Genomic DNA, 20,559 nt, shown 5'->3' with positions numbered 1-20,559 from the left:
ACAGACAAAGGAAACTCACTCCCTGACTCAACATACAAGTGTCCCCAGAGCCAGGGCGTGACAATAGGTTACGTCCTAAATGACACCCTATTCTCCACATAGTGCACTATTTTTGACCAGAGCTGATGGGGTTTTTCGTCAAGTGATTTAGACGTTATCTGTCTGATCCAGACTGGTTAGAGACTTGGCTTGGCATCAGTGTTGTCTCAATGCCAACTGGTTCTCATTTGTCTCAATGCATCAGCAGCAGAGACTCTGTCTGTAGCAGGGTTGGGGTAACGCCAAGGAGTGTGTTACCCTGCTGGCAATGCCAATGTTGTGGGATCAATTCCCACAAGGATCACAAACACATACTGAAATGTATGTGCTCACTGTACTTGAAGTCACTTTGCATAAAAGTGTCTGCTAAAATGGCATACTAATTCCATTTAAATTCAGGAAGTAAACTGAATGAATTGGTAATGGTATTGACCCAAACCCAACTGTATCTTGTCTCTGTTGTCCTAATATTGAACCAGACCATTACAGTGTTGTCCTAATATTGAACCAGACCATTACAGTGTTGTCCTAATATTGAACCAGACCATTACAGTGTTGTCCTAATATTGAACCAGACCATTACAGTGTTGTCCTAATATTGAACCAGACCAGTACAGTGTTGTCCTAATACTGAACCAGACCATTACAGTGTTGTCCTAATATTGAACCAGACCATTACAGTGTTGTCCTAATATTGAACCAGACCAGTACAGTGTTGTCCTAATATTGAACCAGACCAGTACAGTGTTGTCCTAATACTGAACCAGACCATTACAGTGTTGTCCTAATACTGAACCAGACCAGTACAGTGTTGTCCTAATACTGAACCAGACCATTACAGTGTTGTCCTAATATTGAACCAGGCCAGTACAGTGTGTTTAGTGGCTTACGGCCAAAGTGTTCAGCGTCTGTCCCAAATGGTACCCTATTCCCTATATGTTGCACTACTTTTGACCAAAACTAGTGTACTATAAAGGGAATAGGGTGCCATTTGGGACACACTCTGGTAGAAGTGTTCAGTACTCAGACACCAGAACTAATCTGTGCTCTATTTTCCTTTCCAAGGGACTTTCTGGCAGCCTGCGCCCTGCGGCCCTCTCTGTGGTTCATAATTGCATTTTTCTGTTATCACTACACTGTCCCCAAATCTGCTTCTTCTGTGTGTGTTAGGCGTGTTTCATCTAATTACAATAACAGAGGCCTCATTGTCCTTTCTTGTCTATCAGTGGCATCAATACCAGACAGTGACAGCAATGGAGTTGGCAAGAGTAAAAACAGATCTGGGACCAGGATGTATAATTGTATTACAGCTGAGGAAATGTTTAACAGAGGTTAACATGAGTCCAGTCTGACTCGTCATGGCTTATCACCGTAGAAGGTTCAATGTTCACATGTACAACAGAGTTATAATGATGTTCCAAGAAAAAGCTTTTTGAAGGTTTGCCTAACTACGCACTTCCTGTTTTCTCCCCAAACTGTGGTTTTTCTTTCAGTAGATTTAGTATTTTTTATTTTGTAATTATTTTTTATTTACTGCCATTTCCCGAGGAAAAACAACCGACCCACAGATTAATCCCCTGATCAAGCAGATAAATCATAATGGCTGACTGTGACAGCTTCAATGCATCTGCAATAACTTGGCTATGACTAATCCTAGGGTACGTCCCAAATGGCACCCTATCCCCTATATAGTGCACTACTTTTGACCAGAGCCCATAAGGGAGTGTGATGGCAGCCATCATTCTCATCACTGATGGTCATTCTGGAAGGAGTCCCAAATGTCACCCTATTCCCTATATAGTACACTACATTTGACCTATGGGCCCTGGTCAAAAGTAATGCATTATAAAGAGAACAACCAGGTGCCATTTGGGACATAGCCCTGTAATGACAGCCATCACATTTCTCATGACCTTTAAACTCTCAGAAATCTTTCCTGCAGTCAAATCACCAAATCGCCCTCTGGTGGCATCATGGGTAGAATGTTATTCATAATTTTCATAAGTTCATAATTAATAAACATAATCCGGTGTTTCTATGTCAGTTTTGTCATATTTCATTATTCTGTGATGTATATAAAGTGTCATATTGGGATGCAAACTCAAAATGGAATACATTTTTTTAAGCCCATAACCATGTGTGTGAGGTGTATACTTTTGTTTCAAAGTAGATTTGTTTAAGACCACAAAGAAACACTCTGTGTGACCCTGATTTATCCCACTGCTGTAAAGGTTTTAAAGCACCAGTCATTAAATACCAGATGGATTCTGTTCTCAGCTCCCCCACAGTCTGGTTAAAGCACCAGTCATTAAATTCCAGATGGATTCTGTTCTCAGCTCCCCCACAGTCTGCTTAAAGCACCAGTCATTAAATTCCAGATGGATTCTGTTCTCAGCTCCCCCTTTCAACCTGATTAAAGTACCAGTCATTAAATACCAGATGGATTCTGTACTCAGCTCCCCCCACAACCTGATTAAAGTACAGATCAGTAAATACCAGATAGATTCTGTTCTTAGCTCCCCCCACAACCTGATTAAAGTACCGATCAGTAAATACCAGATGGATTATGTTCTCAGCTCCCCCCACAGTCTGGTTAAAGCACCAGTCATTAAATACCAGATGGATTCTGTTCTCAGCTCCCCCCACAACCTGATTAAAGTACCAGTCATTAAATACCAGATGGATTCTGTTCTCAGCTCCCCCCACAGTCTGGTTAAAGCACCAGTAAGTAAATGCCAGACGGATTCTGTTCTCAGCTCCCCCCACAACCTGATTAATGTAACAGTCATTCATTACCAGATGGATTCTGTTCTCAGCTCCCTCCACAGTCTGGTTAAAGCACCAGTCATTAAACACCAGATGGATAATGTTCTCAGCTCCACCCACATCCTGATTAAAGTACCGATCAGTAAATACCAGATGGATTCTGTTCTCAGCTCCCCCCACAACCTGATTAAAGTACGAGTCATTAAATACCAGATGAATTCTGTTCTCAGCTCTCCCCACAGTCTGGTTAAAGCACTAGTCATTAAATACCAGATGGATTCTGTTCTCAGCTCCCCCCACAACCTGATTAAAGTACCAGTCATTAAATACCAGATGTATTCTGTTCTCAGCTCCCTCCACAGTCTGGTTAAAGCACCAGTCATTAAATACCAGATGGATTCTGTTCTCAGCTCCCCCCACAGTCTGCTTAAAGCACCAGTCATTAAATTCCAGATGGATTCTGTTCTCAGCTCCCCCCACAACCTGATTAAAGTACAGATCAGTAAATACCAGATGGATTATGATCTCAGCTCCCCCCACAGTCTGGTTAAAGCACCAGTCATTAAATACCAGATGGATTCTATTCTCAGCTCCCCCCACAACCTGATTAAAGAACCAGTCAGTAAATACCAGATGGATTATGATCTCAGCTCCCTCCACAGTCTGGTTAAAGCACCAGTCATTAAATACCAGATGGATTCTGTTCTCAGCTCCCCCCACAGTCTGGTTAAAGCACCAGTCAATAAATACCAGTTGGATTATGTTCTGAGCTCCCCCCACAGTCTGGTTAAAGCACCAGTCATTAAATACCAGATGGATTCTGTTCTCAGCTCCCCCCACAACCTGATTAAAGGACCAGTCATTAAATACCAGATGGATTCTGTTCTCAACTCTCCCCACAGTCTGGTTAAAGCACTAGTCATTAAATACCAGATGGATTCTGTTCTCAGCTCCCCCCACAACCTGATTAAAGTACCAGTCATTAAATACCAGATGGATTCTGTTCTCAGCTCCCTCCACAGTCTGGTTAAAGCACCAGTCAGTAAATACCAGTTGGATTCTGTTCTCAGCTCCCCCCACAGTCTGGTTAAAGCACTAGTCATTAAATACCAGATGGATTCTGTTCTTAGCTCCCCCCACAACCTGATTAATGTACTGATCAGTAAATACCAGATGGATTCTGTTCTCAGCTCCCCCCACAGTCTGGTTAAAGCACCAGTCATTAAATACCAGATGGATTCTGTTCTCAGCTCCCCCACAACCTGATTAAAGGACCAGTCATTAAATACCAGATGGACTCTGTTCTCAGCTACCTGCACAGTCTGGTTAAAGCACCAGTCATTAAATACCAGATGGATTCTGTTCTCAGCTCCCCCACAGTCTGGTTAAAGCACCAGTCATTAAATACCAGATGGATTCTGTTCTCAGCTCCCCACAACCTGATTAAAGGACCAGTCATTAAATACCAGATGGATTCTGTTCTCAACTCTCCCCACAGTCTGGTTAAAGCACTAGTCATTAAATACCAGATGGATTCTGTTCTCAGCTCCCCCCACAACCTGATTAAAGTACCAGTCATTAAATACCAGATGGATTCTGTTCTCAGCTCCCTCCACAGTCTGGTTAAAGCACCAGTCAGTAAATACCAGTTGGATTCTGTTCTCAGCTCCCCCCACAGTCTGGTTAAAGCACTAGTCATTAAATACCAGATGGATTCTGTTCTTAGCTCCCCCCACAACCTGATTAATGTACTGATCAGTAAATACCAGATGGATTCTGTTCTCAGCTCCCCCACAGTCTGGTTAAAGCACCAGTCATTAAATACCAGATGGATTCTGTTCTCAGCTCCCCCACAACCTGATTAAAGTACCAGTCATTAAATACCAGATGGACTCTGTTCTCAGCTACCTGCACAGTCTGGTTAAAGTACCAGTCATTAAATACCAGATGGATTCTGTTCTCAGCTCCCCCCACAGTCTGGTTAAAGCACCAGTCATTAAATACCAGATGGATTCTGTTCTCAGCTCCCCCACAACCTGATTAAAGTACCAGTCATTAAATACCAGATGGATTCTGTTCTCAACTCTCCCCACGGTCTGGTTAAAGCACTAGTCATTAAATACCAGATGGATTCTGTTCTCAGCTCCCCCCACAACCTGATTAAAGTACCAGTCATTAAATACCAGATGGATTCTGTTCTCAGCTCCCTCCACATTCTGGTTAAAGCACCAGGCAGTAAATACCAGTTGGATTCTGTTCTCAGCTCCCCCCACAGTCTGGTTAAAGCACCAGTCATTAAATACCAGATGGATTCTGTTCTTAGCTCCCCCCACAACCTGATTAATGTACTGATCAGTAAATACCAGATGGATTCTGTTCTCAGCTCCCCCCACAGTCTGGTTAAAACACCAGTCATTAAATACCAGATGGATTCTGTTCTCAGCTCCCCCCACAACCTGATTAAAGTACCAGTCATTAAATACCAGATGGATTCTGTTCTCAGCTACCTGCACAGTCTGGTTAAAGCACCAGTCATTAAATACCAGATGGATTCTGTTCTCAGCTCCCCCCACAACCTGATTAAAGTACCAGTCATTAAATACCAGATGGATTCTGTTCTCAGCTAACCCCACAGTCTGGTTAAAGCACCAGTCATTAAATGCCAGATGGATTCTGTTCTCAGCTCCCCCCACAGTCTGGTTAAAGCACCAGTCATTAAATGCCAGATGGATTCTGTTCTCAGCTCCCCCCACAGTCTGGTTAAAGCACCAGTCATTAAATAGCAGATGGATTCTGTTCTCAGCTCCCCCCACAACCTGATTAAAGTACCAGTCATTAAATACCAGATGGACTCTGTTCTCAGCTACCTGCACAGTCTGGTTAAAGCACCAGTCATTAAATACCAGATGGATTCTGTTCTCAGCTCCCCCCACAGTCTGGTTAAAGCACCAGTCATTAAATACCAGATGGATTCTGTTCTCAGCTCCCCCACAACCTGATTAAAGGACCAGTCATTAAATACCAGATGGATTCTGTTCTCAACTCTCCCCACAGTCTGGTTAAAGCACTAGTCATTAAATACCAGATGGATTCTGTTCTCAGCTCCCCCCACAACCTGATTAAAGTACCAGTCATTAAATACCAGATGGATTCTGTTCTCAGCTCCCTCCACAGTCTGGTTAAAGCACCAGTCAGTAAATACCAGTTGGATTCTGTTCTCAGCTCCCCCCACAGTCTGGTTAAAGCACTAGTCATTAAATACCAGATGGATTCTGTTCTTAGCTCCCCCCACAACCTGATTAATGTACTGATCAGTAAATACCAGATGGATTCTGTTCTCAGCTCCCCCCACAGTCTGGTTAAAGCACCAGTCATTAAATACCAGATGGATTCTGTTCTCAGCTCCCCCCACAACCTGATTAAAGTACCAGTCATTAAATACCAGATGGACTCTGTTCTCAGCTACCTGCACAGTCTGGTTAAAGCACCAGTCATTAAATACCAGATGGATTCTGTTCTCAGCTCCCCCCACAGTCTGGTTAAAGCACCAGTCATTAAATACCAGATGGATTCTGTTCTCAGCTCCCCCACAACCTGATTAAAGTACCAGTCATTAAATACCAGATGGATTCTGTTCTCAACTCTCCCCACGGTCTGGTTAAAGCACTAGTCATTAAATACCAGATGGATTCTGTTCTCAGCTCCCCCCACAACCTGATTAAAGTACCAGTCATTAAATACCAGATGGATTCTGTTCTCAGCTCCCTCCACATTCTGGTTAAAGCACCAGGCAGTAAATACCAGTTGGATTCTGTTCTCAGCTCCCCCCACAGTCTGGTTAAAGCACCAGTCATTAAATACCAGATGGATTCTGTTCTTAGCTCCCCCCACAACCTGATTAATGTACTGATCAGTAAATACCAGATGGATTCTGTTCTCAGCTCCCCCACAGTCTGGTTAAAACACCAGTCATTAAATACCAGATGGATTCTGTTCTCAGCTCCCCCCACAACCTGATTAAAGTACCAGTCATTAAATACCAGATGGATTCTGTTCTCAGCTACCTGCACAGTCTGGTTAAAGCACCAGTCATTAAATACCAGATGGATTCTGTTCTCAGCTCCCCCCACAACCTGATTAAAGTACCAGTCATTAAATACCAGATGGATTCTGTTCTCAGCTAACCCCACAGTCTGGTTAAAGCACCAGTCATTAAATGCCAGATGGATTCTGTTCTCAGCTCCCCCCACAGTCTGGTTAAAGCACCAGTCATTAAATGCCAGATGGATTCTGTTCTCAGCTCCCCCCACAGTCTGGTTAAAGCACCAGTCATTAAATACCAGATGGATTCTGTTCTCAGCTCCCTCCACCGTCTGGTTAAAGCACCAGTCATTAAATACCAGATGGATTCTGTTCTCAGCTAACCCCACAGTCTGGTTAAAGCACCCGTATTAAATACCAGATGGATTCTGTTCTCAGCTCCCCCTTTCAACATTATTAAAGTACCAGTCATTAAATACCAGATGGATTCTTCACTCAGTTCCCCCCACAACCTGATTAAAGTACCGTTCAGTAAATACCAGATGGATTCTGTTCTCAGCTCTCCCTACAGTCTGGTTAAAGCACCAGTCATTAAATACCAGATGGATTCTGTTCTCAGCTCCCCCCACAACCTGATTAATGTACCAGTCATTAAATACCGAATGGATTCTGTTCTCAGCTCCCTCCACAGTCTGGTTAAAGCACCAGTAATTAAATACCAGATGGATTCTGTTCTCAGCTAACCCCACAGTCTGCTTAAAGCACAAGTCATTAAATACCAGATTAATTCTGTTCTCAGCTCCCCCTTTCAACCTGATTAAAGTACCAGTCATTAAATACCAGATGGATTCTGTACTCAGCTCCCCCCACAATTTGATTAAAGTACCAGTCATTAAATACCAGATGGATTCTGTTCTCAGCTCCCCCCACAACCTGATTAAAGTACCAGTCATTAAATACCAGATGGATTCTGTTCTCTGCTCCCCCCAAAGTCTGGTTAAAGCACCAGTCATTAAATACAAGATGGATTCTGTTCTCAGCTCCCCCCAGAACCTGATTAAAGTACCAGTCATTAAATACCAGATGGATTCTGTTCTCAGCTCCCCCCACAACCTGATTAAAGTACCAGTCATTAAATACCAGATGGATTATTTTCTCAGCTCCCCCCACAACCTGATTAAAGTAAAAGTCAATAAATACCAGATGGATTCTGTTCTCAGCTCCCCCACAGTCTGGTTAAAGCACCAGTCTTTAAATAGCAGATGGATTCTGTTCTCTGCTCCCCCCACAACCTGATTAAAGTACCAGTCATTAAATACCAGATGGATTCTGTTCTCAGCTCCCCCCACAACCTGATTAAAGTACCAGTCATTAAATACCAGATAGATTCTGTTATCAGCTCCATCCACAGTCTGGTAAAAGCACCAGTAATTATATACCAGATGGATTCTGTTCTCAGTTCCGCCCACAGTCTGGTGAAAGCACCAGTCATTAAATACAAGATGGATTCTGTTCTCAGCTCCCCCCACAACCTGATTAAAGTACCTATCAGTAAATACCAGATAGATTCTGTTCTCAGCTCCCCCACAGTCTGTTTAAAGCACCAGTCATTAAATACCAGCTGGATTCTGTTCTGAGCTCCCCCCACAGTCTGGTTAAAGCACCAGTCATTAAATACCAGATGGATTCTGTTCTCAGCTCCCCCCACAACCTGATTAAAGTACCAGTCATTAAATACCAGATGGATTCTGTTTTCAACTCTCCCCACAGTCTGGTTAAAGCACTGGTCATTAAATACCAGATGGATTCTGTTCTCAGCTCCCCCCACAACCTGATTAAAGTACCAGTCATTAAATACCAGATGGATTCTGTTCTCAGCTCCCTCCACAGTCTGGTTAAAGCACCAGTCAGTAAATACCAGTTGGATTGTGTTCTCAGCTCCCCCCACAGTCTGGTTAAAGCACTAGTCATTAAATACCAGATGGATTCTGTTCTTAGCTCCCCCCACAACCTGATTAATGTACTGATCAGTAAATACCAGATGGATTCTGTTCTCAATTCCCCCCACAGTCTGGTTAAAGCACCAGTCATTAAATGCCAGATGGATTCTGTTCTCAGCTCCCCCCACAGTCTGGTGAAAGCACCAGTCATTAAATACAAGATGGATTCTGTTCTCAGATCCCCCCACAACCTGATTAAAGTACCGATCAGTAAATACCAGATAGATTCTGTTCTCAGCTCCCCCCACAGTCTGGTTAAAGCACCAGTCATTAAATACCAGTTGGATTCTGTTCTGAGCTCCCCCCACAGTCTGGTTAAAGCACCAGTCATTAAATACCAGATGGATTCTGTTCTCAGCTCCCCCCACAACCTGATTAAAGTACCAGTCATTAAATGCCAGATGGATTCTGTTCTCAACTCTCCCACAGTCTGGTTAAAGCACCAGTCATTAAATACCAGATGGATTCTGTTCTCAGCTCCCCCCACAACCTGATTAAAGTACCAGTCATTAAATACCAGATGGATTCTGTTCTCAGCTAACCCCACAGTCTGGTTAAAGCACCAGTCATTAAATGCCAGATGGATTCTGTTCTCAGCTCCCCCCACAGTCTGGTTAAAGCACCAGTCATTAAATACCAGAGTGATTCTGTTCTCAGCTCCCCCCACAACCTGATTAAATTACCAGTCATTAAATACCAGATGGATTCTGTTCTCAGCTCCCTCCACAGTCTGGTTAAAGCACCAGTCATTAAATACCAGATGGATTCTGTGCTCAGCTAACCCCACAGTCTGGTTAAAGCACCCGTCATTAAATACCAGATGGATTCTGTTCTCAGCTCCCCCTTTCAACCTTATTAAAGAACCAGTCATTAAATACCAGATGGATTCTGTACTCAGTTCCCCCCACAACCTGATTAAAGTACCGTTCAGTAAATACCAGATGGATTCTGTTCTCAGCTCTCCCCACAGTCTGGTTAAAGCACCCGTCATTAAATACAAGATGGATTCTGTTCTCAGCTCCCCCTTTCAACCTTATTAAAGAACCAGTCATTAAATACCAGATGGATTCTGTACTCAGTTCCCCCCACAACCTGATTAAATGTTATGTGGGCAGCTTGTCTCTCCCTTTTCTGTTTCCCTTCCTCCTTGTTTTGTCCCCTCTTTGTCTGTTGTATCTGTATGTGTGTTTGTCCCCTTTATGTGGGTGTGTTTGGAGTGGATCAGGGGGCGTGCTCAGGATATGCCTCTCCTGTGCAGCTGCGGGTTGTTTCCAGTGATTCCTGCCTACGCAGCTGCATCCTATTCTCTCATCAACCTGCACTACTAATTCCTGGGCACGGCTCTCCACCGGCGCCAGATCGTTGTTCTTACTAGAGCGGTAACTTGGCTCACCAGTAAAGTTATTATCTTAGTCTTCAGCCTGGCTTTTTACTCTCCTTAACCTGTCGTTTGTTTTGTCTTCAGTTCAGACATACCTCCCTGCCTGCCTGCCTTCGTGCCTACCTGCCTGCCTGCCTGCCTGCCTCAGCCTCTCCTTCCTCCGGAGCCGACTAGCCCACTCTGTTCCTTTTCTTCAGTAGTTTTTTGGACTAAGACAAATTGAACTTTTATTAAAATAATTTTTGTTTCCTCCACTCCCTTAGTTGTGTTTGTTTCTCTGAGTGCTGGGTTGAACCATAGCGTAACAGAACGATCTGGCCATGGACCCAACAGAGAAACAGCACGGGGCAAACGAAGACAGCTTCCAACAAGCTATCCAGGCTCAAGGAACGTTGCTAGGACAGCATGACCAATTGATTCGGACTCTTGTGGAAGATAATCATCAACTGCTGAACCAGGTGACTCAGTTAACTACACAAGTCTCTAAATTGTCTGTTATCAGTTCTCCATCTCTCTCTGACCCCCAGTTTGATGCACCTCAAGTTGTTTCCTCTGACATTATGCAGGCTTCGTTCCGTCGGGAACCCCCTGTCACGTCGCCTGAACCGTTCAATGGAGAATTGGACAAGTGCCGGGGATTTTTGCTTCAGTGTGACTTGATTTTTCGGCAGAGACCACTGTCGTTTTCTACTGATTCCTCTAAGGTACATTATGCTCTGGGGCTGTTAAGAGGGAGAGCTCTGGTTTGGGCTGAGGCTGTGTGCTCAGATCAAACTTTGACTGGATTGACTTTTGCTGATTTTTCTGCTAAATTGAAGACTGTTTTTGACCATCCTGACCATGTGGGTAATTCCTCCAAGATACTTTTTAATTTGAGGCAGGGTTCTAACAGTGTGGCAGAGTACTCTATTGAGTTCTGGACGTTGGCAGCGGACTCCAAGTGGAACAATGTGGCACTTCAAGGAGCATTTCTAAACGGTTTGAATGAAGCCATTAAGGATGAACTGGCTGCTCGTGATGAGCCACATGATTTACATTCTCTCGTTTCCCTGTCCATTAAGCTAGACAACCGGTTGCGGGAGAGGCGTCGGGAGAGAGGCGGTCGGCCACATCTAGGAGGACGAGTTCCCCAGCCTTCAACCACTCGAGTCTCGCCTCCCGGAGCCGGCAGCTTCTTGTTCCTGATCCCATCCCGAGCACAGAGGAGGAACCAATGCAAGTGGGTCGAGCTCAACTACCTCCAGCAGAGCGGCAACGGCGCCTCCAGGCAGGTGAGTGCCTGTACTGTGGAGACGCCACACACATTCTGGCTACATGCCCTAAGCGACCCAAAAGACAAGGCTCGCTCGTAACGGTGGGTCTACTTGCGAGCCCAGAGTCAGATCCGGAACCCGTCATTCCCCGATTACAAGTACCTGTAACCTTACGTTTCCAGAGTCATTCCCTGCCACTCTCAGCTCTCATAGACTCAGGTGCAGAAGACAACTTTATTAGCCACCAGTTCGTTACCCAAGCTCGTATCCCCATGGAGCCACTACCTACCCCCATTCGGGTCACAGCCCTTGATGGGCGCCTCCTCGCGGAGATAACTCATCAAACCTCCCCCGTTTCCCTAGTGATTTCTGGCAATCATTGTGAAAGCATTCAGTTAAGAGTTATGTCTGGCTCAGCTACCTCCCTAATCCTTGGCTTCCCCTGGTTGGCTCTTCACAACTCACAAATTGATTGGACACGTCACACCATTCTCAGTTGGAGCACTAACTGCCATTCAGAGTGCCTTAGATCAGCGGTTCCCCCCACTAAGTGTAACCCAACTCATCCCTCAGCTCCTCTCGATCTGTCATCTGTCCCCAAAGAATACCATGACTTAGCGGAGGTTTTCAGTAAGGACAAGGCTCTGTCTCTACCACCACATAGGCCTTATGATTGCCCTATTGAACTGCTTCCTGGTGCTCCCTTGCCCTCTAGTCGCTTATACAATCTGTCCCGACCGGAAAGAGAGGCAATGGAGCAGTATATTGGGGATTCTCTGGCCTCGGGCATAATCCGTCCTCGTCGTCTCCTTTGGGTGCAGGGTTCTTTTTCGTGGAAAAGAAAGACAAGTCGTTACGCCCCTGTATCGATTTCAGGGGTTTAAACAACATAACTGTTAAAAACAAGTATCCCCTTCCACTCATCAACTCAGCTTTTGAACCTCTGCATGGCGCCACAGTTTTTTCCAAGCTCGACCTCAGGAACGCTTATCACCTTGTCCGAATCCGAAAGGGAGATGAGTGGAAAACCGCTTTCAACACTCCACTGGGACATTTTGAGTATTTGGTCATGCCCTTTGGGCTCTCAAACGCCCCTGCTGTTTTCCAAGCCATGGTGAACGATGTTCTTAGGGATTTTTGAACCGTTTTGTCTTTGTATACCTGGATGATATTCTTGTTTTTTCCAAGTCACCCGAGGAGCATGAGTCACACGTCCGTCAAGTCCTTCAACGGCTCTTGGAGAACAAGCTGTACGTCAAAGCAGAAAAGTGTGAGTTCCACAAACCGTCTACATCGTTCCTTGGTTTCATAATTGAGAGCGGGCAGGTGAAGGCGGACCCCGAGAAGATCCGGGCAGTGACGGAATGGCCCACACCCACCACCCGTAAGCAACTTCAACGATTTTTGGGCTTTGCTAACTTCTACCGTAGATTCATTAAGGGTTTTAGTAAAGTGGTGGCACCCCTTACTAGACTCACATCCCCTAAAGTCCCTTTTCTGTGGTCCCCTGAGGCGGAGCAGGCGGTAGGGGTTTTGAAGGAACTGTTTTCCACCTCCCCCGTGTTGATACACCCCAATACCTCTCTGCAGTTTGTTGTGGAGGTGGACGCGTCTGACTCAGGTGTGGGAGCAGTCCTCTCCCAGCGCTCCCCCACTGACCAAAAGCTTCACCCCTGTGCTTTTTTCTCCAAGAAATTGTCACCCACAGAACGGAATTACGACGTTGGAAACCGGGAACTGCTGGCGGTCAAGCTAGCACTGGAAGAATGGCGGCACTGGCTGGATGGAGCTGAACTGCCGTTTGTGGTCTGGACAGACCACAAAAACTTGGCTTACATCCAAGCCACTAAGAGACTCAACTCACGCCAAGCCAGATGGGCCCTGTTTTTTAGTAGGTTTAACATTATTCTTACATACAGACCAGGGTCAAGAAATGTTAAACCAGATGCTTTGTCCCGCCAGTTTGCTGACCCTTCGGAGACCAGCGAGCCTGAGGCAGTCCTGCCTTCCTCATGCGTCGTGGCGGCAGTACAGTGGGAGATCGAGTCTCTTGTGAAGACTGCACTTGCCACGGACCCGGGACCGGGTGATGGACCTCCCAACCTACTCTTTGTTCCCGAGACGGTCCGGTCTCAGGTGTTGCAGTGGATTCACACCTCCCGTTTTGCTGGTCACCCTGGGATGAGACGCACGTTGACGCTGCTTAGGAGACATTTTTGGTGGCCTTCAATGGAAACTGACGTTCGGGCTTTTGTGGCAGCCTGTTCAACCTGTGCTCGGGGCAAAGCCTCCCATCAGTCCCCTTCGGGGCTGCTGCTACCCCTCCCAGTTCCCAGCCGTCCCTGGTCCCACATTGCCATGGATTTTGTCACCGGCCTACCCAAGTCTGAAGGTAATGATACTATACTTACCATTGTGGACAGATTCTCTAAATCTGTCCACTATATAGCATTACCAAAATTACCGTCTGCCAGTGAGACAGCGGACCTCCTAGTCCAATATGTATTCCGTCCCCATGGAATACCTGTGGACATCGTATCTGATAGAGGCCCACAGTTTACTTCCCGTGTTTGGAAGGTTTTCTGTTCTGCTTTGGGTGCTTCCGTTAGTCTGTCCTCAGGGTTTCATCCCCAGACCAACGGTCAAACAGAAAGAGCCAATCAAAACCTCGAAGCAACCCTTCGTTGTGTGGCTGCTCAACATCCATCATCCTGGGCCAAACATCTGCCTTGGATAGAGTACGCCCACAACTCCCTCACCACCTCTGCCACCGGTCTTTCACCCTTCGAGGTTACCATGGGTTATCAACCCCCTCTGTTTCCTGCTCAGGAGAAGGAATTGGCTGTTCCTTCGGTTCAGGAGAACCTCCGCCGCTGCCAGAGAGTGTGGAGCGACGCTCGGGAAGCATTGCTTCGGACCACCGACAGGAACAAGACGACAGCGGATAGGAGCAGGACTCCCGCACCTGTGTTTCATCCTGGTCAACAGGTTTGGCTGTCATCAAAGAACGTACCTCTTCGTACCAAATCACGCAAGCTGTCTCCTCGGTACCTGGGTCCGTTTGTGGTGGAGTCCATCATTAACCCTGCTGCGGTTCGTTTGAAGTTGCCTTCAGCCATGAAGATACACCCTACTTTCCACGTCTCCCAACTGAAACCTGTGTCCTCCAGCCTTTTGTGTCCGCCGGCTGATCCACCTCCACCTGTTCGCCTCATTGACGACCATCCGGCCTACACCGTCAGTAGGCTCCTGGACTCTCGGAGGCGGGGTAGGGGTCTCCAATACCTAGTCGATTGGGAAGGTTATGGACCAGAGGAGAGGTCTTGGGTCCCTAAGCGTTTTGTGTTGGATCCTCAGCTGATCACGGACTTCCATCACGACAACCCTGACAGGCCTGGTGGGTCGCCAGGTGGCGACCATTGAGGGGGGGGTACTGTTATGTGGGCAGCTTGTCTCTCCCTTTTCTGTTTCCCTTCCTCGTTTTGTCCCCTCTTTGTCTGTTGTATCTGTATGTGTGTTTGTCCCCTTTATGTGGGTGTGTCTGGAGTGGATCAGGGGGCGTGCTCAGGATATGCCTCTCCTGTGCAGCTGCGGGTTGTTTCCAGTGATTCCTGCCTACGCAGCTGCATCCTATTCTCTCATCAACCTGCACTACTAATTCCTGGGCATGGCTCTCCACCGGCGCCAGATCGTTGTTCTTACTAGAGCGGTAACTTGGCTCACCAGTAAAGTTATTATCTTAGTCTTCAGCCTGGCTTTTTACTCTCCTTAACCTGTCGTTTGTTTTGTCTTCAGTTCAGACATACCTCCCTGCCTGCCTGCCTTCGTGCCTGCCTGCCTGCCTGCCTCAGCCTCTCCTTCCTCCGGAGCCGACTAGCCCACTCTGTTCCTTTTCTTCAGTTGTTTTTTGGACTAAGACAAATTGAACTTTTATTAAAATAATTTTTGTTTCCTCCACTCCCTTAGTCGTGTTTGTTTCTCTGAGTGCTGGGTTGAACCATAGCGTAACATTAAAGTACCGTTCAGTAAATACCAGATTGATTCTGTTCTCAGCTCTCCCCACAAACTGGTTAAAGTACCAGTCATTAAATACCAGATGGATTCTGTTCTCAGCTCCCCCCACAACCTGATTAAAGCACCAGTCATTAAATACCAGATGGATTCTGTTCTCAGCTCCCCCCACAGTCTGGTTAAAGCACCAGTCATTAAATACCAGATGGATTCTGTTCTCAGCTAACCCCACAGTCTGGTTAAAGCACCAGTCATTAAATGACAGATGGATTCTGTTCTCAGCTCCCCCCACAGTCTGGTTAAAGCACCAGTCATTAAATACCAGATTGATTCTGTTCTCAGCTCCCCCCACAACCTGATTAAATTACCAGTCATTAAATACCAGATGGATTCTGTTCTCAGCTCCCTCCACAGTCTGGTTAAAGCACCAGTCATTAAATACCAGATGGATTCTGTGCTCAGCTAACCCCACAGTCTGGTTAAAGCACCCGTCATTAAATACCAGATGGATTCTGTTCTCAGCTTCCCCTTTCAACCTTATTAAAGTACCAGTCATTAAATACCAGATGGATTCTTTACTCAGTTCCCCCCACAACCTGATTAAAGTACTGTTCAGTAAATACCAGATGGATTCTGTTCTCAGCTCTCCCCACAGTCTGGTTAAAGCACCCGTATTAAATACCAGATGGATTCTGTTCTCAGCTCCCCATTTCAACCTTATTAAAGTACCAGTCATTAAATACCAGATGGATTCTTTACTCAGCTCCCCCTTTCAACCTTATTAAAGAACCAGTCATTAAATACCAGAGATGGATTCTGTACTCAGTTCCCCCCACAACCTGATTAAAGTACCGTTCAGTAAATACCAGATGGATTCTGTTCTCAGCTCTCCCCACAGTCTGGTTAAAGTACCAGTCATTAAATACCAGATGGATTCTGTTCTCAGCTACCTGCACAGTCTGGTTAAAGCACCAGTCATTAAATGCCAGATGGATTCTGTTCTCAGCTCCCCCCACAGTCTGGTTAAAGCACCAGTCATTAAATACCAGATTGATTCTGTTCTCAGCTCCCCCCACAACCTGATTAAATTACCAGTCATTAAATACCAGATGGATTCTGTTCTCAGCTCCCTCCACAGTCTGGTTAAAGCACCAGTCATTAAATACCAGATGGATTCTGTTCTCAGCTAACCCCACAGTCTGGTTAAAGCACCCGTATTAAATACCAGATGGATTCTGTTCTCAGCTCCCCCTTTCAACCTTATTAAAGTACCAGTCATTAAATACCAGATGGATTCTTTACTCAGTTCCCCCCACAACCTGATTAAAGTACCGTTCAGTAAATACCAGATGGATTCTGTTCTCAGCTCTCCCCACAGTCTGGTTAAAGCACCAGTCATTAAATACCAGATGGATTCTGTTCTCAGCTCCCCCCACAACCTGATTAATGTACCAGTCATTAAATACCAAATGGATTCTGTTCTCAGCTCCCTCCACAGTCTGGTTAAAGCACCAGTAATTAAATACCAGATGGATTCTGTTCTCTGCTCCCCCCAAAGTCTGGTTAAAGCACCAGTCATTAAATGCCAGATGGATTCTGTTCTCAGCTCCCCCCACAACCTGATTAAAGTACTAGTCATTAAATACCAGATAGATTCTGTTCTCAGCTCCCTCCACAGTCTGGTAAAAGCACCAGTCATTAAATACCAGATGGATTCTGTTCTTACTCCCCCCACAGTCTGGTTAAAGCACCAGTTATTAAATACAAGATGGATTCTGTTCTCAGCTCCCCCCAGAACCTGATTAAAGTACCAGTCATTAAATACCAGATGGATTCTGTTCTCAGCTCCCCCCACAACCTGATTAAAGTACCAGTCATTAAATACCAGATGGATTATTTTCTCAGCTCCCCCACAACCTGATTAAAGTAAAAGTCAATAAATACCAGATGGATTCTGTTCTCAGCTCCCCCACAGTCTGGTTAAAGCACCAGTCTTTAAATAGCAGATGGATTCTGTTCTCTGCTCCCCCCACAACCTGATTAAAGTACCAGTCATTAAATACCAGATGGATTCTGTTCTCAGCTCCCCCCACAACCTGATTAAAGTACCAGTCATTAAATACCAGATAGATTCTGTTCTCAGCTCCATCCACAGTCTGGTAAAAGCACCAGTAATTATATACCAGATGGATTCTGTTCTCAGCTCCGCCCACAGTCTGGTGAAAGCACCAGTCATTAAATAGCAGATGGATTCTGTTCTCTGCTCCCCCCACAACCTGATTAAAGTACCAGTCATTAAATACCAGATGGATTCTGTTCTCAGCTCCCCCCACAACCTGATTAAAGTACCAGTCATTAAATACCAGATAGATTCTGTTCTCAGCTCCATCCACAGTCTGGTAAAAGCACCAGTAATTATATACCAGATGGATTCTGTTCTCAGCTCCCCCCACAACCTGATTAAAGTACATATCAGTAAATACCAGATAGATTCTGTTCTCAGCTCCCCCCACAGTCTATTTAAAGCACCAGTCGTTAAATACCAGTTGGATTCTGTTCTGAGCTCCCCCCACAGTCTGGTTAAAGCACCAGTCATTAAATACCAGATGGATTCTGTTCTTAGCTCCCCCCACAACCTGATTAAAGTACCAGTCATTAAATACCAGATGGATTCTGTTCTCAACTCTCCCCACAGTCTGGTTAAAGCACTAGTCATTAAATACCAGATGGATTCTGTTCTCAGCTCCCCCCACAACCTGATTAAAGTACCAGTCATTAAATACTATATGGATTCTGTTCTCAGCTCCCTCCACAGTCTGGTTAAAGCACCAGTCAGTAAATACCAGTTGGATTGTGTTCTCAGCTCCCCCCACAGTCTGGTTAAAGCACTAGTCATTAAATACCAGATGGATTCTGTTCTTAGCTCCCCCCACAACCTGATTAATGTACTGATCAGTAAATACCAGATGGATTCTGTTCTCAATTCCCCCCACAGTCTGGTTAAAGCACCAGTCATTAAATACCAGATGGATTCTGTTCTCAGCTCCCCCCACAACCTGATTAAAGTACCAGTCTTTAAATGCCAGATGGATTCTGTTCTCAGCTCCCCCCACAGTCTGGTTAAAGCACCAGTCATTAAATACCAGATTGATTCTGTTCTCAGCTCCCCCCACAACCTGATTAAATTACCAGTCATTAAATACCAGATGGATTCTGTTCTCAGCTCCCTCCACAGTCTGGTTAAAGCACCAGTCATTAAATACCAGATGGATTCTGTTCTCAGCTCCCCCCACAACCTGATTAAATTACCAGTCATTAAATACCAGATGGATTCTGTTCTCAGCTCCCTCCACAGTCTGGTTAAAGCACCAGTCATTAAATACCAGATGGATTCTGTTCTCAGCTAACCCCACAGTCTGGTTAAAGCACCCGTATTAAATACCAGATGGATTCTGTTCTCAGCTCCCCCTTTCAACCTTATTAAAGTACCAGTCATTAAATACCAGATGGATTCTTTACTCAGTTCCCCCCACAACCTGATTAAAGTACCGGTCAGTAAATACCAGATGGATTCTGTTCTCAGCTCTCCCCACAGTCTGGTTAAAGCACCAGTCATTAAATACCAGATGGATTCTGTTCTCAGCTCCCCCCACAACCTGATTAATGTACCAGTCATTAAATACCAAATGGATTCTGTTCTCAGCTCCCTCCACAGTCTGGTTAAAGCACCAGTAATTAAATACCAGATGGATTCTGTTCTCAGCTAACCCCACAGTCTGCTTAAAGCACAAGTCATTAAATACCAGATTAATTATGTTCTCAGCTCCCCCTTTCAACCTGATTAAAGTACCAGTCATTAAATACCAGATGGATTCTGTACTCAGCTCCCCCCACAATTTGAATAAAGTACCAGTCATTAAATACCAGATGGATTCTGTTCTCAGCTCCCCCCACAACCTGATTAAAGTACCAGTCATTAAATACCAGATGGATTCTGTTCTCTGCTCCCCCCAAAGTCTGGTTAAAGCACCAGTCATTAAATGCCAGATGGATTCTGTTCTCAGCTCCCCCCACAACCTGATTAAAGTACTAGTCATTAAATACCAGATAGATTCTGTTCTCAGCTCCCTCCACAGTCTGGTAAAAGCACCAGTCATTAAATACCAGATGGATTCTGTTCTTACTCCCCCCACAGTCTGGTTAAAGCACCAGTCATTAAATACAAGATGGATTCTGTTCTCAGCTCCCCCCAGAACCTGATTAAAGTACCAGTCATTAAATACCAGATGGATTCTGTTCTCAGCTCCCCCCACAACCTGATTAAAGTACCAGTCATTAAATACCAGATGGATTATTTTCTCAGCTCCCCCCACAACCTGATTAAAGTAAAAGTCAATAAATACCAGATGGATTCTGTTCTCAGCTCCCCCACAGTCTGGTTAAAGCACCAGTCTTTAAATAGCAGATGGATTATGTTCTCTGCTCCCCCCACAACCTGATTAAAGTACCAGTCATTAAATACCAGATGGATTCTGTTCTCAGCTCCCCCCACAACCTGATTAAAGTACCAGTCATTAAATACCAGATAGATTCTGTTCTCAGCTCCATCCACAGTCTGGTAAAAGCACCAGTAATTATATACCAGAAGGATTCTGTTCTCAGCTCCGCCCACAGTCTGGTGAAAGCACCAGTCATTAAATAGCAGATGGATTCTGTTCTCTGCTCCCCCCACAACCTGATTAAAGTACCAGTCATTAAATACCAGATGGATTCTGTTCTCAGCTCCACCCACAACCTGATTAAAGTACCAGTCATTAAATACCAGATAGATTCTGTTCTCAGCTCCATCCACAGTCTGGTAAAAGCACCAGTAATTATATACCAGATGGATTCTGTTCTCAGCTCCCCCCACAACCTGATTAAAGTACATATCAGTAAATACCAGATAGATTCTGTTCTCAGCTCCCCCCACAGTCTATTTAAAGCACCAGTCATTAAATACCAGTTGGATTCTGTTCTGAGCTCCCCCCACAGTCTGGTTAAAGCACCAGTCATTAAATACCAGATG

This window comes from Coregonus clupeaformis, chromosome 35, assembly GCF_020615455.1.
Source record: "Coregonus clupeaformis isolate EN_2021a chromosome 35, ASM2061545v1, whole genome shotgun sequence".
Taxonomy (NCBI): Eukaryota; Metazoa; Chordata; class Actinopteri; order Salmoniformes; family Salmonidae; genus Coregonus; species Coregonus clupeaformis.
Note: the sequence above shows the minus strand (reverse complement) of the source record.